The sequence below is a fragment of the Mirounga leonina genome, unplaced genomic scaffold (genome assembly GCF_011800145.1).
Source record: "Mirounga leonina isolate KUSES-001 unplaced genomic scaffold, KU_Mleo_1.0 Mir_165, whole genome shotgun sequence".
In the NCBI taxonomy this organism is placed as follows: domain Eukaryota; kingdom Metazoa; phylum Chordata; class Mammalia; order Carnivora; family Phocidae; genus Mirounga; species Mirounga leonina.
Genome location: NW_023270415.1, coordinates 26,813,165 through 26,831,671, shown reverse-complemented (window position 1 = coordinate 26,831,671; position 18,507 = coordinate 26,813,165). Strand labels below are relative to the sequence as shown.

General features: G+C 40.1%; 1 long non-coding RNA gene across 1 annotated transcript; it reads left to right on the top strand.

Moving 5' to 3' along the window:
* The first annotated feature begins 1,881 nt into the window (after positions 1-1,881).
* Positions 1,882-17,770, top strand: LOC118014939. The gene is made up of 3 exons (XR_004680431.1): positions 1,882-2,042; positions 7,957-8,059; positions 17,660-17,770. It is a non-coding gene; the product is annotated as an uncharacterized LOC118014939 (long non-coding RNA).
* Positions 17,771-18,507: the final 737 nt, after the last annotated feature.

Below are 18,507 nucleotides of genomic sequence, written 5' to 3'. Positions count from 1 at the left end.
AAATTTCTTAGTAACTTCTAAAAAATGATAGAGAGGGGTTACCACCTATTATACTTCACTTAAAATTAAAGTACCAAATTTGAGGTTATATATATATACACCATATATGACTTTAGATTTCAAATGTGGACCATGACACAGTAGTAAACGGTAAGCAACATCACTCAGTGTCACAACGGTCTGTTTATTAGTCTTCCTTTCTTGCTCGACTGAAAACTCCCTGCAGGTCATGGCCGGATTGCTCACAACAACGGAATTGTTGTTAACGCCTGGTAGCGCTAAACAAATATTTGGTGAAGGAATGAATGAAACAGGCGCCCAAACTGAAAAGTACCAGCTCAAGTTCTGGAGGAAATTACTTGTGCTTTTCTAATTTAATGCCAGAAAAGCTTGAGCATAAGAATGCATGCTGGGGAGCAGGACATTTTTCTATTAGATGCTTTCTTTATCCCTACATCTTTCAGACGGGTGGAGGGCATGTGCTTTAGGAAGGAGAGTGGGATGCTGGGTGTCAAGTCTCCAGGGTTTATTTCCCAACTCTGAACCTCCCTAGCTTCAAGGCCTTGGGCAAGTCACTTAACCTCTGTTCCAAACAGAAATAATACCACCTCCTCCCAGGAGCACAGCAAGGCGAGTTTGATTGATGGCTAAGCTCTTGGAGTCTTTGATGAAATGTGCTGACTGGCTGCCAAGTATTACTACTGCTAATAATAATAATGTTTTTCTAACACAGTCCCACAGAGCAATATAAATCTGTAACAAGGGACAGATTGCTCCAACAAAGCAAATTGTGACCAATTCTTTTTGAAAGAAGGATGATAAACTTAATTCTACAATGGTGTTGTTTTCTGTACTCTGTTCTCTCCTTATTTATAAGGAGAACAAGTTGTCAGGTGTCTCCATGAGGTGTGTAGGCTTCTTTGGAAAGGGAAAATAAAGGGGAAAGATGGCAACCAAGGACAGACACAGTGGTATTACGGAAATACCATGTTTCTTGGATGGGTTGATCATCTATAGAGAAAAATAAACAGGTGATTAGTAAGGCAGAAATGTTGTCATTTGTTATTTCATCGGTTACACGGTTTTATTAAAACTCAAAAGGAAATTTAAGGAAACTCCAATCCATCAATTTGGTTTCAGAACATCTATTTCTTGAAATGGAAATATTATTGCATAGTATTTAGGAGCTTTTCTCTTTTCCTTTTCAATATCGAATATGATTTTTTAAAATATGATTTTAATAATAAGATTTGATTAGTCTTCTGGGTTATAAAATAATGCATATTTACCCTGAAAAATTTGGAGAAAGTTATAAAACCTAAATGAATAAAAATTGGGATGTTGCTATACTATAGTAATTAAAAATGTGTTCTCGGCGTAGAGTGCTAAGGTTCCACCCCACGTCTACCACTGTTAGTTTGAGCAGAACCCTGAATTTCTGTGTACCTGATTTTATCTTCGAAGTGGGACAATAAAGCCTATCTTCTTGGTTGTTTGAAGAATTTCAATAAATTAATAGTGTGTGTGAAGCACTTGAAAGAGAGCCTGGCAGAGAACATTGTTCATTAAGTTACTGTGATTATATAATTACTCATAATCACTAAATTTAAGGACAGTTTTTCCGAAGTCCTTCTATGTATCTAAAATGGTATATTAAGTATGTTGCTTCTTTTGCAGAATTGAAATCTGTTTGTGTCCACCCCGCCCCTCCCAATTCGTATGTTGAAATCTAATCCCCAGTGGGATGGTATTAGGAGGTGGGTCATTTGGGAGGTGATTAGGTCTTGAGGGTGGAGTCCTCATGAATTGGATTAGCGCTTTTATAAAAGACACCCCCGAGAGCTCTCTCAGCCTTCTGCCATGGGAGGATACAACAAGAAGACAGCTGTCCATGAACAAAGGAAGCAGTTCCTCATCAGACACTGAATCTGGTGGTGCCTTGTTCTTGGACTTCCCAGCTACCAGGACTGTGAGAAATAAATGTCTGTTGCTTTAGCTAGCCGGTCAATGGCATTTTGCTGTATCGGCCCAAACAGACTAAGGTAAGACCATACTGTACAAAACTGTTTTTAACCTGCTTTTCATCACCCCACACATTACAAAGATTTTCTCATGTCATTAGATATTTTTGTGCATTTATGGCACATTGAGGGCTGCAGATAGTTCTGTGGGTAGATTTGTCGTAACCTAAAGAACCAACTTCTTATTGTCAGCCATTTACATTGTTCTCAATTTTTCTTTTTATAAAGAATGCTGCAAATGACCAACACTTGTGTGCCCTTTAGCTTTGGGATAGATCTCTAGAAGTAGACTTTTTCAGAAGCGGAGGATATGCATACTTTTAAAGCTTTTGATATTAAATTGTCCTCCGGAAAATTTGAGACAGTGATAGATATGTCATTCTAATGTATGTTGTCTTATTAAATCCCCATAAACATATGGTTTCTCTCTGCATGAGACATGCCTAGGATACTTTTTTGTTGGGGAAGACAAGAGGCAGAGGGATAAATGAAGAGAGAGGAATATAGATTGAAAGAGTGTGGATGACTTTTGCACTTTTTCAAGATTAGTTTCTACTGAAACAATCTATGGGTAGGCATCTCAGATTTATGAAGTTTAGTAAAAACTGACAAGCATAGACCCCACCCTTCAACTCTATTTAGAAGAATTTGTTTTCCAACTTCTGTTATTTTTTCCTCTTTTTTTTCCTATTGTGCATGATACCAAGGCTATTTTGAAATAGCCATATTCTGGCATAATTTATCTTACATTCTTACAATTTACTCACTTCACAATGTTAACAGAAAGCCAAGTTCTCCTTTGACATTTTCCGCAATCCATTAAGATGTAAATCTCGACAAAAAATACGGATGCAACTAAGGTAACTTCTGATATATAGTAGCAACCTGACATCAGCTTTTATTTTTCGACTCACTAACTCATCTGTGCCCACCACTTGGCCTCTTCACCTTTTTAACCTTGCTTTTTGTTCTCTGAACTGCCCTCCAAAAAGAGGACAATCATTTTTAAACTAAGGTTATGTTCACTGAGTCTAGAAGTAAGCAATATATGGGTTCACTTTGGTGGAAGAAGAAAAGAGAATAGGGGCTCAGTTATTCGAATCTAGTCCTGCCCTTTGATGTTAATGTACCCAGCACCTACATTTAATGGGAACATTTTTCGTGGGTTGCAATGAACGGTGTACATCTAAATTCTACATATAAAGCTGTAATTTCATTGAAGGATTCTAGTGGCATTGACAAATGATGTCACTGGCAAGCTGTGCTTGAATTACAACTTTAATTATTTACACCTGGGTCTACATTATTCCTGTATTATACCTGTCATAGCACTATCTTGTCCTGGGCCTGCTAACAGGACCGTGATGATAATTTATTCCAACAGTGGGTCAGGTAGAACAGCATAGCAGCATCCGTCAACCACTGCGCAGAATGGTAAGACTAATGCGGGACCAGTCAGAATGTGAGTGTAGAATTTACAAAGGAGCTATTTTGCCAACTCCCTTATCTAAGGAAAAGAGTTTTCTGGGCTCTTGAGAGCCCACTAACCAGCTAACCCAAGAGCAGAAAACTGTCTGTCATTCTTTCTCTCTTTCTCCCTCATTCTCCCCACCTCTCCACCTCTCTCTCTTTCCCTCTGCCCCTCATTCTTATTTGATTTACAGATACCTCTGAGATTACATTGATAACAACAGGGAACCCAGAAGACATATATTTAGATATTTTCATTCTGAACTCATATGTGCCTTTGAGCAGACCCCAGTCCCTTTTAACAAAAATCACCTTGTTTGTGACTTGTTTTATTTGAAAGGCCCCAGGAAAAAGTAATCTGGTCTGGACACATAAAAGTGACTGAGATTTTGGATTCATTTTGTCTACCCAATATTTCACTTCAAGGAAATCCTCAAGTTAAAGTTATTTTTACTTATTAAAGAATGATTGTATGGCACAAATGAAATTAAACATGATGTTTTGACCTAAGTTTATTAATTGCAAAGCTCAATACCAGATAAGGGTATTTTGGGGAATGACTCCTACATGGTAGGGAAGTTTATGTACCTTTTCAAGTACTCTCCCATGAAGATGAAAGAGATGGTATGGGAAGGGCTCCAACTGGACATTAATCACAACTAGCATTTGAGGTCCCTAAGGAGCCCGAGGATTTCACGAGACAGCCTGAATGAAGAGAAGTTTATTGAAAAAGAAACACACCAGTCATATATGATCCTATCAGCCATAGGTGGTAGAAAATATTTCGAAATCAGCTGGTGTATAACTCAAATACAGATTTTTATAATGGTTTCAGCTGAGAAATACTCTTAGAGAAAAGATACATAAGACTAATTTATTTTCTTGAGAAAGAACATAATAGAGGGAGTGTAGAAGGGAAAATACAAACATGAAAATAGTAATTGAGTTAGGTAGTTGGGATTATTGATGCTTCTTACTTATTTCAAAAAAGTAGGGGTTCCATTCATGTTCCAACAATAAAAAAAAAAGTGAACCCCATCACCCTAATCAAGCTTAGTCTCCTGCCAGGACAGTCAAAACTTCAGAAGCAGATCAGGCACTCCAAAATCACTATTTATAAACTGCAGGTGCCCATTTGTCTACCTTTCGAGATAAATATGGCTTATTAGAACAAAAGCCACTGTATAAAGCTCTAAACTTGCAGAAAACAATATCATACTTCTGTACAATATCATACGTTTTCAAAGCACTTTCAAGAAGAATCTCAAAAATGTTACATATGAATTGGACTCTTACTAAAATATGCAGCAAAGCTATTGTTAAAAATCCCAAGGGTCTATTTTCTAACTTGAATTAAAAACGCTATAGTTTATAAAGTAAGATATGCCTTACAAATGGGCAAGAATAAAAATCAACATTAGCTCTAGGTGGTCAATGTGACTTATTTCCCATACTACAAACATTGCAGTGCGAAACAAATGTTTACCCTGACTTTAGCCACATTATTTACGTTTAGTTCCTGGGTCAGAATATCAGAAAAGTTCTTGGGATTTGGTGAGCAGTTCTCTACCCAGCTTCTCCTTTCTTTACTATTAAGGCAATTCTTTGAAAGCCAAGTCTAAAGTGTTAATCTGGCCTCATGCTCCCACGAGGGAACTTCTTAAAGACCCATACCTTTGGACTGTCCCGCTCCCCCGCTGACTTATGCCTTCTCATGGGATTTTCTGACTGGCAAGTTGGAAGAATACAAGGTAATTCCAGCTTCTCTCTTTGAAGCTGCCTGCCCATGGAAAGTCTATGTTCTGGTCTGTTCTCTGTACATGCTAAGCTTCTTAGGTCAGGAGGCTTTTCCAGGGGTGTCCTGGGGTGGCCCGGCTCCCTGTGACCATGTGACTGAAGAATGAAGAAAATGCACACCTAGCCATATCCTTCAGCTCAGGTTTTATCAGTAAGAAGCTAATATTTTGATCTTCATCTGTGTTCTATGGCTACAGAACATTATTTATTGAAAGTCTCAAGAGAAGAAAGGAGTCTATTAACCTTGAGAGATGGACACAGGGACTGCTCTTTAGGGACCAAAATAACATGGGTTAATCTTTGCTTCTGATGGGACAGCGAGGAGACTTAATTACTTAGTACTTAATAGATTTAGGTCCTGTAGCGTTGTACCTTGGTATACTGAGGCAGCATATATGTGGCTATTTTTTTCCAGTGGTACAGCCAGTTATTAGCTGGGACAGACCCCAGTAAGCTAGCTGGCTGTTCAGGCTTGACCATGCGTGTCACTGTTGCTGCCCATGAATCACACAGGGGCAGCTCGGCCTAATATTGTAGGTGAGGCCCAATAAAGGATAAGCAAATCGTAGAAAAAGAGAGCCGTTTTGTCACATATCACTGTGCAGGCTTTCTAGGCACTGCTTGTGTGGAGGATTTTAACTCCATTGCTGTTTTTTTTTTTCCCATCAAGGCCTTCAAACTAGCATGTTCCATTTCAGAAGCAGTTAGGTACCATCTGAGCAACAGAGCTTCATAGCAGGTACAGGTAGGAATCTGAGTCAATCTTTTTCCCCATTTTCGTTTAGTGTCGGGGATGGAAGTGTGAAAGGCTCAAAACATGTATTCACACTGCTTTGTCTCCAAAGAGCTCTGCCCAACCCATTGCCTTCAGGGCACTGGATCCAGATTCAGAGGGCTAGTGATTACATCAACGAACAGCCCCCCAGTAGAGGAGTCCTTGTTAAAAAAAGGGATGAACCAGCTTTGCTTGAGGTGGAGAGATGAAATTTATTCAAACCCAAGCTAAGAAGGTAAATTTAAACAGTCTGTGCCAGGAATATCTGTCCTCAGGAACCAAATTTGTTCGGGTAACAAGGAAGAACTGGATTGCTTTAAAAACTATCAGAACATGATCGTTGGGAGAATGAAAGAGAAATAAAGAAATTTTAATGAAGGGGAAGAGAGAGATTTTCTTAAGGGCAATGCTAAGCTCTTAGAGAAGAAGGTAGCCCAAAATGAACAGGGAAAAGGGACCTTGGAAGTCAGTCTGGGCAAATAGGGAAGGAGGAAGGTGAAGCACCTGGGTGTAGCTGTCCTTACAGATGGGATCAGAGAAGAGCATTGCAGTTGTTACTTGATCCAATAGGGTTCAAAGAAAACTATCAGAGGAAGGATGGCAAGATCTCCAGAAACTCGCTTGAATGATTCTCCCCAGAGGAGCCTGGGTCCAGAAAACCAGGGAGAGGCATATCCTTAAGACTGCAAATATTCACTTCCTTAGGCTTGAATCAGCTGTTATCTAGCTGGTAGGTATAAAACAGAAGGCTAGAGGATCACGTTTAAGGCATCAGTCAGCACATCTGAAGGGGCTCCAGTGATTGTAGATACTCTTCTCTGTCTTAGGAGGTAGAATGCCTGGAAAGTATATGGATAATAGAAGGCACAGGGGAGATAACATCTATTGATTGCTATGTATCATGAACAAATCTCCGAATTTTACATCCGAGTTCATTTAATATTTACAATAATCTCACAAAGGAAGAACGTTAATAATCAGATTTTACATCTGAAGGAACTGAGACACAGTTATTTAAATGATCTACCCAAAAATATATATCAGGTACATAAAGTAACTAAACTTCAAACTTGTTTGGTTTAGTCCCAGAATCTGGACTCAAGCACTATGATTTACTCCATCTTATATTCAAGTTTGGTGCCAGGTTAGAGGGCATCTGATGAGGGAATGCATCCTGGGCGGGATCATTCAATGTGGGGATGGAGTGGAGGAAATAGACACATTTGTCTGAAAAGTGTATACTTTTGGCAGACTTGCAGTTGATTGAACTCACACTTCTTACAGGACAGGCGTGCTGGTGGTTGTGGAGCAAGGCTCAATCCCCAGGAGTATGTTAGAAAAATAAATGTCTGAAAAGAAAAGTGGCAGATCCAGCAAAGAGAGTGAGCTTTTCAGGTGGTAGAAAAAGAAAGGGACGAGTTTAAATTAATTGCGAAAACAAAACGCGGTCTCCCTGGAATGAATTTGGGGATAGGGAGAACACAAGAGACATGTCTCTGTGCTCCAGAAAAATTAGGGCAGAAGGAGATATTATTGTTGACATTAAAGTTTCTGAGTTATTCAAGACTCAATGAGATAAAGAGCTGAGGAAAATCCAGGCCCCAGGGAAGCATGCAAGGCAAAAGTATTGGGCCTGCCTCGGTGTTGGGGGACATGCTTCTCAAAACTCCAACATCAGTTTTGTTCAGCCATCTGCTGGAGGTGATTGTCCAGGAAAAACAAAACAAATGGAATTGAGGGGGTAGATTCACAGGCCTTCCTTTTGGTATCAGTAGGAGTAATAATAATAACTCATAAAATAGCATGGACAAGACAGTGAAAACACTCTCAATCTCAATGATACTGTAATGATGGATACTGTATATGTCATTATTCTTTTGTCCTAATTCATAGAATGTACAACACCAGGAGTGAATCCTAAGGGGAACAGTGGATTTTTGCTGATCGTGATGTGTCAATGCTGGTTCATCCTTGGGGAAAAAAATGTACCATTCTGGTGAGTACTGTTAATAATGGGGAGGCTATGCCCATGTGAGGAGGGGGTGGTACATAGGAAATCTCTGTACCTTCCTCTTGTTGTAAACCAAAAACTGCTCTAAAAAACATGCCTTAAAAAAAAACTGGAAAGGAGGGCGCCTGGGTGGCTCAGTTGGTTAAGCGACTGCCTTCGGCTCAGGTCATGATCCTGGAGTCCCTGGATCGAGTCCCGCATCGGGCTCCCTGCTCGGCAGGGAGTCTGCTTCTCCCTCTGACCCTCCCCCCTCTCATGTGCTCTCTCTCATTCTCTCTCTCTCAAATAAATAAATAAAATCTTAAAAAAAAAAAAACAACTGGAAAGGAGCCTGTGTTTTTAGGACAGAAGACATGATGTGTTTAGCAAGAGGGTACTGAATGCGAAGAGGCCAAAAGGTGATACAAAATGGGAATTTAAATATGATGGGAAAGAAAGATGACCCAAAGAAGACAGAACATTTCTAAACTTTGTAACAAAGGAATGATATTGTAAGTGCTACTTTCTGAGAGAGGACATTGTGCAAAGGTGCATTTATTCTCCAGGATGGTAAATACCTGCATCAGACTCAGAATGGGAGAGCTCTCACTATTGACTTCATGTTCATGAGCCATAAATTCCCCATATTTGTACTGGATTTATTGGCAACAAAACCATGAAATCCTATTGAGTTTTTCCTGGTAGCTGTCACAAGGTCTAAATTTCTACCCAGTACTGGCATCTAGGGAAGAGGTTTTACTTGCATAATGGCCTCCAAGACCTGGCCGTTGGCTTGTGTTTCAAACTTGCCTGCGTGTAGGACAAGTGCTGGGATAGTCCTTAGACCCTTCACTTTGGACAGTGAGAGGCATTAATGTGAAGTGGAAGGTGGAAGAGAAGCTGTTGAAGACAGGAAGCTCAGAACAATGGTGGTGGCTTCCCATGGCTTCTGGGGGTTCTTTTGAGAATTACCTATTTGGCTTTGCTCGTTGTGACTTTCCCGTGAGTCACACTTCTAGATTTCCTGAAAGTGCCTTTTGATCTTATCTCCTACAGCCCTAGAAATGGTTATTGTATAAGTTTCTAATTCCATATAATAAATAATACTTTAATGGAACTAACGTGGAGTGGCTTCTATCCTGACTGATAATACTGATGTCAAACTAAGTCAAATTCTGAGGCTTACAGGAATTTTATTTGGGTAGAAGGCAGCCCAAGATGGAAGTAGTAAAGAAACCCCAGCTCTACTCAAGTATTAGAGTGAGCTGCCTTTGGCTATGAATGACTAGACTATGAAAATTTGGTGATAGGGATACTTTTTGCAATTTAATAAATTTATCTCAAACTTGAGGCAGCTAACTTACTCACTTTTGATTCACTTAAATTTTGTTAATCTTCGATTTATGTAGAAAAGACCAGAAATTTAATTTTTGATAATTTCTTCCTGGGAATCAATAAAGGCATTTATGCTAAAATTGGAGACGTTTGGATATAATAATGTTCTGTTATTTGGAATACATTTGTACTTGCCATTGTACAGTCTCAGGTGAGCTAATTAGATAATGTGGCTGGGCATCTTTAGAGACAGGACATGGTTCAAGAAGTAAATTTTTATAAGCAGGGCTTTAGAGTTAATTTAGTTAATATTGTGTCTCCATTCAGAGTCTTCTGCATACAAAAGTATAATTTCCCTAAGAGGTTCTAGAAGGGGACACAAAGAAAGAGTAGTTCATATGAGGTATCATAGTTTCTTAAGGCGAGGATAGGGCTCCCTGATAAGCTATTGTTTATTTACCCCGGTGGGTTTGCCTCACCCAGGCTGACCATAAGACTCTTTACCCTATGGCAGGTGAGTTGGAGAAGGCAGTGATATCTCAAACACTACTCCCTGAGAATAAAGAGTGTGGTAGGAGATTAATAGCCTTTGTATTTCCATGGCTTCATGTTTCCCAGGGCTCTTCCACTAGAATAACATTCTACACTACTCTATTCCTCATCACCCTCCCTATCTAGACGACTCATCGGGACTTCTCTCTTGTTCTGTTTGGTAAGGCAGTGAGATGTATCTTACTGGTGAGTTTGCCAGAAGGAACGCTTCTGAGTTCTTTCTCTTTGGATCCCTGGTCCAGAGGGTCTGTCATGAGGTGAGCTGATTGGAGCTTATTGGAGCAGTGCTGCCCCTGACAAAACCTGTACTTACCTAGCTCTGCATGCAACTAAGTGGCAGGTACCCCTAACACTTCTTGTGTGAAGGGTTAGGAAGCTCACTGTGGTCTCTCATCTAAGCCACGTCTTCAATATGGCTTGGGCAGTTACATGACTGATACTTTGTTCTCCAGGATTTTGAACTTAGCACAGAAAACATTACCACAACATGAGGTAATTCTCTTCAGTGGAAAAATGCGTTGCAAGCATCAAACTCTTCTGTAGTCTTACTGGGACTCTCTGTTTAGTTTCCTTGGTGCTGACCAGACGCATTGTTCCTCAAACTCTTTTCAACTACAAGTCATAGTGGCAAATACGTTTTACTTTGTGACTTGGCACATTTATAGGAAATCACAATTTTCATAAGCTCTTTTTGTATTAAGTCTACTGTCTCTGATATTTTCTATTCTACTTCATGTTTTAAAAATGATGGTCATGGCCCCTAAATGTATTCCCTGACCTAGTAACAAATTACAAGCCACAGCTGAAAAATGCTAGACTAGAGCATCATGTGTTCATGTACTAGAAAAGATCAGACTTTGGGAACAAGTTCTGGACAGAGATGTGGTTTAAAAGACCATATCGTTTTCCTTTCCTGCAAATGTTTGTAATGACGTGCTTTGCTCTCTAAACGAGAAAACATTATATGAAACTCAGGTGTGAGTCTCCTTAAAGAGCTGATGATGATCCTGAACATAATATTTCTTTCACTCGTTGAGTTCAGGGCACTATAATTTACAGCCAGTTGGAAAATGTTGCTTAATCTTTGCAGAGCCGCGTATCTTTCCTTCTGGATCATATTCTCCTTGAGGGCAGGGAGTGTAAATTCTACTTCTCTGATATCCTTCACCCACACTTTATATGTAGCAGACGTGGGCCCAGATTCTGAGGACTACACAGTCTAGTTAAAGAACGATACTAAACTCTCCTTATTAAGAACCTTTGTCATGTCACCAAGAGCCAATAATTTTTATAGACTCACAATTGAAATTCTGAGAGTAATGTGTAAGTAATTGAAATCAAGTGCAGTTAGTGCCAATTTCTGGAATAGGCAAATTCTGAATTGACTTTCAAATGACTGACAGATGATCGGGAGGCCTCTGTAGAGGCTATGCTTTCTGGGTCTCAGCACATCAACTGTAATTTCATTGTGAAGGACTCAGACCATCTTTCCCCTAGATGCTTTTAACCAATTATAATTCGGTGCCAGAGAGAACCAGAGCTGAAGTTTATCGGACGTACTGGTACAACATCACTAATCTTTACAGATCCAGGAGAAAATAAAGAGTCATTTGTAATTTGCAGGGCTGATCTAGAGAGTGCAGAGGCATGGGGTTGCCTTTAACAAATAACTTAAGTAGTTGGCTAGTTTGGGGTAGAGATAATGGAACCAAAAACCCAAAAGAATTATGTCCCAAACTAGCCTGAACCAAAGAATCACAAGGGATGATAGATGAGAATTCATATTCTAAGATGAACTGTTGGTCAGAAATAATAACCTAATTGGTCTAGAATAGGGCCCGAATTTGGGCATCACTGGTCAAAGAATAGCTAAATTTAATAAGTATATTCCAATAATTGTCATTTAAAAAGCAATTATTCCTCACCAAGCACATATGGTGTATGGGACATTGCTTCTATGTTATGTAATTTAATCTCGACAAAAACTCTATGAAAGGACACTCTGACCTCCGTTTCACAGATGAGGCTCACAGCCTACTCAGTTCATGCAGCCGGTAAGGAGAAGAGCCCACACCTGTCCCACTTCAACCCATGTGCCCCTGGCCACCATGTCAGTCCCCAACACCTGCAAAGAGGTGAAGTTCTCTACAGTTTAGCCTCCTATTTAGGATCTTAGGCTCTGGAGTCTAATAGGCCTGATGCGCCATCCCCGTTTCACAATTAACCAGCTGTCTGATCATAGTAAATGGCAGTTTGCTCCTCTGTAGAACACTGATATTAATAGTATCTACTGCTTCTAGAGATGTGAGGGCCACTGCTGAAAATATATTAGGAAAAGAAAGCCGTCTTCACTGGCGGCATTGTGCCTTTGTCAGCCTTCGGCAAATAGGAATTCGGAGTATGTGGAAATGATGTCATGTGTAGTTTTTTTTTTTTCTTTCAAGATTTTATTCATTTATTTGACAGAGAGAGAGAGAGCACAAGTAGGCAGAGCGGCAGGCAGAGGGAGAGGGAGAAGCAGGTTCCCCATTGAGCAGAGAGCCCGACATGGGGCTCAATCCCAGGACCCTGGGATCACGACCTGAGCCGAAGGCAGACGCTTAACGACTGAGCCACGCAGGTGCCCCTACGTGTAGTTTGTTTTTTTTTTTTAATAATTTTTCTTAAAAATGTGAACTTTACAAAGTTTTTCTTCCTTTGGGTTCCCTTCCCTGATTTTTCTCTGATGACAGATGGCCATTTTTCTCTTGAGAGTACAAGATATTCATTCCATCCCACACAAAAAAAAAAATGTTGCCTCAGTACAGCTTTTCAAAATATTAAGAAAGTGTACTAAATTACTCTTCTGCTTAGCACATGCCAGAATATTTTCTCTTACCCTCCCAGCTAAAAGTAATGTGTCTTAAGTCCTAACAGATTCCGGGGATTAACTCCTATGACTAATATTGGGCAGGCTCACCCAGGATTTATTAGGGATCAATGTGACCAATGAGCTTGGCAGCTGGTAGTGGTCCTCCTTTCCTCCTAATGCTGTAAAAATAACATTGTTGCCATTATTACATCATTTCAGTGTCTCTAAATATGTTCATCAGTCTGACCACTGCTAAATGTATTTAGAAAAAAATCTTCTTTCTGCTTCTCTAAAGGTTAGCTGACATCGAAGTGCTGGCAAGTTACCAAAACACAAATCTTGGTCTCCTTCCTCCCCTCCCGCCGCCCAGCTGATTGAACAAGTAATAGTCAAAATATTTGCAGAGCCTGGTGTTGCCCACAGGAACACCAAGTTTCTCCTACTGATTAATTCTTTCTCTTCCAAGTTAGCAGTGCTCTATTGTCCCGAGTGCTAAAACTGCCAGTAACGATCTCCCTTTTGTCTTAAAGACACCACATCTGGAGCTTAATGGCAGCGCTGATTCTGATTTATTCCTCTAAATGCCAAATCTGGAAGGAAAGGTCAAAATGGTCAGTGGGTTCCCGTTATGTGGAGCTCTAAAACGAAACAAGAAGGAACATGGCCGGAAGGGGCCGATCTAGGATGGCTTCATCTTGCCCTCGTTTACTCAGACAGCCCACTTACAGCTCATCTGTCACCCAGGATCACGGTGAGCCTTCCTGGGTGGCCACTGCCACAGTCCCTGAAATATTTTGTTCATTCTTTCCCATCGGAGCCAAGTGTCTCTTAAAAAAAAAAAAAAAAAAAAATTGCACTGCTCATGTTCCTAAGACCTCAAGATTACCTCTCCCTTAAACCCATGCCAACTAGGAAGGGCCTCTCCTGTCTCAATTCCCTCCTTTCACAAAAGTGTTCTCTCTCGTTAATCTTTTACATTCAAAACATTTCTGGCATACTAGGACTGCATTTAATTAGTACGGACACTTGGAAGACGAAGTGTCTTGGCCTTAGGAGGAAAGGAAGGAAGAAATGTCTCAGGCACAAAGATCTGGCACTCTGAAAGCTAGCAGCTTATCCCCATCACCTCTCAGCTATTGAGGTTAGAGCGTAGAAGCAGCGCTAAGTTCATAAACTATTTGGAAGCAACCGCTATTAGGATTAGTGCCCTACCTCATGTGAACAGGAGAGTTATCTGACACCACGAACCGAAGCGCATCCAGCTTTCAGTGTTTGAGCAGTGAAAGAGGTACCTTTAAGTCCTAGCACGACCCATAATCTAGCTGACTCTCACTATCTTGTCTCCATCAGCCTGCCAACCTCGATGCCCACCAGTAGGTCCAGCGTTGGATGTTCTCTTTTGTGATTTCATGCTTCCCCTATGCCACCAATGACTCACTACCTCATGTATATCACCAGGGTATGAAATGGACCCTGGGCCTCCTCCCAGGAGGGCAGACAAAGCTATTGATATTAGTACAGCCTCATTAATCTCAGAGACATATGCATATGCCATAGTTTCCCTCGGAAATGAGAGTTGCAGCATTGTGATTAAGTCACATTTCAAAACTGCAATATTCAACAATATCTCAGTGATTCAAAAACGTATAAAGTGGTCCTCCCTCTTTCCGCTTTGCTGTTTAGATGAGATCATCTCTATTTCTCTCCTATATTTTAAGATGAGGAAGGCAAAAAACCACAGATATTACTTTGTTTTCCAGGGGATCAAAAAAAAAATGTTCCAAAGACAATACTTCTGACATTAAAGACCACACATGTATCAGTTTACTTTCCTTTAAGTATAAAATCTTTTAGCAATTCACTTAGGCTGCATTATTCCTTACCTTCCAAGACACAGTGATGAACAAGGACTGTCTATAATTTAGTTGTTCTCCTGCAGTTATTAAACTTGCACTATTAGAACCAGATACATATAGGCAATTTCCATTACGCTTCCCTTTAAGCTTGTTGCTTTTGAATCATCATTTGCAAACATTTTATTGAATTTAACATGTATTTACTCTTCTCTTTTTCTGGGGGAAGTGAGTTTCCATTTCCCTTTGCCTCCTCTTCTGTAACAAATGTGTGGCAAGGTCAAGATACAGTTTTACAAGTATTTACTTGTGTGTGTATACTCTTAATACCCTTTCTTCTTCAATTCCTTTCTCTTGTTGCCCTTCAGAATTCTGCAACCTTTCAATGCATTACATGAGATATATACTATAAAGAGATAGAAATTAGAACATTTTGCATTAATTCATCTAAGCAGCTGGACTATAATTTTCACACATTCACACAACTCTATCCCCACCCCTTGCCCAAATCCCATGGACCTTCCATGTCTTCCCAAAAGACAAGGGATCTTTTCTTCATACAATTATATATCCTGTTGTTCCTTAACATGACCTGCGGATGACCTGAATACAACAGGAAGTCTTGGCTCTGCTTAGAAAGGATCAGAATGAAAACCATGATCCGGGTGTGTGTGTGTGTGTGTGTGTGCATGGCACACATGTACATGGGTACATACAAGCACATGTGGTCACTGTGTTAGGCAGTAAAAGCCCAGACCCGTGAGGCCCCTGGTAAGAAAGGTCATATGAAGGTCTGGCGTCTTGGTATGTAGGCATCTCAAGGCAGAGGGAAAGAATGAGAATAAACAGGACTTAACTAACTGGTCTCTTTGTCTCCATCCTTTGTCTTCCTTCAGTTCTCTTCCACACTGTAGCTGCCAGAAAATAGAAATCTGATCATGATAATCCCTTACTTAAAAGTCTTTAATAGCTCTCTGCTAACCCGTAAGATAAAGTCCAGACTCTTTAGCATGATATATAAAGCCCTTCATTATCTGGTTCCGGCCTCCGTGGTCAGCTTTATCTCCCTCCACTCCCCATGAAGCTAGAGACATACAGCTTTTTAATGTTCCCAAAACATGCTATGAGAACCAGGGTCTTCCCTTTATTTAGGACCACTATCATGAGAAGAATTCTGTGACCCCACCCCCCAAGAAACATTGGGAACTGTATCTCTAAGAATTTTGTTTCTTTAACTATGGCTTAAATATGAGCTAAGTGCTTTGCTTATTGGAAAAGATCCCTTGATAGAATTATGTTGACATGGGGTACTGTTTAAAAATGCATCCATCCAATTTTACTTTACTAAGACTGCTTGGTCCCATTAAGTACTCCCTAAAAGTCTAAAATGCACTGGGATTTAGCGGGGTATCATTTGTTACTAGTTCGCTGTGCTATGCTCAGCACCCTTTAAAGTAAATCACCTTAATGGTCTATCTCTTTTTTTTTTTTTCAAACGTGTGTGTGTGTGTGTGTGTGTGTTTTAATACATGCTTAGAAAATTCCCCTCAGCAACTCATCTACATGGTCATAAAAATGAGAAAATGTGATGAAAGATTGAACTTATTTTTTGAGGTGCTTTCATGAATGTGACTATCTGGATCCTGAGAACTGGTCTGGGTCCAGCCCTGCCATAAAGAAGCTTCCTGACCTGGCCTCAGGCTTCAGTTCTGCCCACCTTGAACTCAAACTCCAGCTGTGTGGTAGGAGCAAATCCCTCAACTTCTCAAGGGGAAGTGTTTCCACTTTATCCACTTTGCAGCAATTCCCAGTCCATTGAAATCTTTCCTTCTTACCAATCTCTTTTCTGGTAAAACTATCACTGGGCACTTCTAATCACCAAATTCAATGAAAAATTTCAGTCCTTATCCTGCTGGATTTCTTCAAGACACCACTTAAGATGATTGATCGCACTCTCCTTGAAACTCTGCCTTCCCTGAACTTCTTATTCTCATTATACACTTGGCAGTATCTTCTCTTTCATCTTTATGGGCTCTTTTCTTCTTCTTCATACCCTTCACATGTTGGTGTTCCTCATGGTTGAGTTCTGAGCCCCTGCTCATCTCATTTTCACAGCTGGCAAAACACCTCATCTTGTGGTCTCATCTTTCATCCAGACTTTTATGTTTCCCACACCTTCATCTCAAGCTTGGACCCAACTTTAGACCTTTATCCAAACCCCTGCTGGTTGACTCCATCCGGCTTTCCTACTGACAACTCAACCTTAAAAGTCCAGAATAAACCTCTTCATCTTCCCCCTCTTCAAAAAGTCTTCCCTCAATAATCTTTGTCTAAATTGATAATACCTTTTACCCACAGTAGAAATCTGGGAGTTATTCTTCACTTCTTCCCAGTGTCCCATGTTTAATCAGTTTTTATATTCTTGCTGATTTTGCCTCTAATGTATTTCAAATCTGTCCTTTTCTTTTATCCCTACTATATTGCCCAGGTTTTGATGAAGGTCTTCACAGACTCCTAATTTGATTACTTCATAACAGGTATTTCTGCTTTCAATCTTGTCCCTCTCAGGGACCATAGTCCCCAGAGTTCAAATCTACTTAAAATTTTTAAGGGTTCTGTCTTTCCTGTACAATAAAACCCAAGACCCTTAATTAACATCTATGGAACATTCATTTATCTGGGTCATGACTGTTCTTTTATGTTTTTATCATCTACACATTTTCATATCATATTCAAAAAAACCAAAATCCACCTGGCCCAGATGATGATGTTTCTCACCTCTGTACTTTTGCTAACCCTTTCTTTTTTGTCTTTTTCGATACGCTTTGTCTAACTGTGGCAGAGAGTAATGTTCATCAAATGGTCAACATCCTCCTTTGCTCTTGCACTTGAGTTAGGATATGTGACTAGTTCTGATCAATAATCTAGAGCGGAGGTGAGAGATATCATTTATAAGTCAAAGCAAATAAATGTCAGGGTACCTACATCATCTCATTCTCCATCTCTTTCTCCCAGCCACATCAGAGAACTCGAAGATGTAGAGTTGCAGTTTGGAAGCAGCCATAATCCTGGAATCACTGTTGGAAGAGAGACACCATGGAAAGATATCTAATCTACTTGTCCTGTAGCATAATTAAGAGATAAACCTTTGCTGCATTAAAGCCATGAGATTTTTGTGTTTATTGGTATTGACAGATTTTGCTTTCAAGATTACACTCCAGAATCACTAATTTGGAAAACCTTCTCTATCCCTACCCAGACTTTTTTTTTTTTTTTTTTTTTTAAGATTTTATTTACTCATCTTGACAGAGCGAGAGAGCACAAGCAGGCGGAGCAGCAGAAGAAGGAGAAGCAGGCTCCTCGCCGGGTAGGGAGACCAACATGGGGCTCGATCCCAGGATCATGACCTGAGCCGAAGGCAGACGCTTAACCATCTGAGCCACACAGGTGCCCCGACTCCCCCCAAGCTTAACTACTAATAGCCTACTGTTGACTGGATGCCTTACTGATAGTTGATTATCACATATTGTATATGTTATATGTATTATATACTTGTATTCTTTCAACAAAGTAAGGTAGAGAAAAGAAAATGTTACCAAGAAAATGGTAAGGAAGAGAAAAAAAATCTGTGTACAAGTGGACCCACACAGTTCAAACCCGTGTTGTTTAAGGGTCAACTGTAAATACAGTTTTCAGGTTTTCACTCAACAGTTGTCTAAGATATTTAAAGTGGTTTCCGGTGGATTTAAAGCAGTCATTGTTTTAAAGCGACAAAGCCAAGCACTCCATATGTGCACGTACACAATACTGCAGCTTGCTTATTCACTTTCCTCATCCAAAATGATATTCTGCTCTCTTGATAA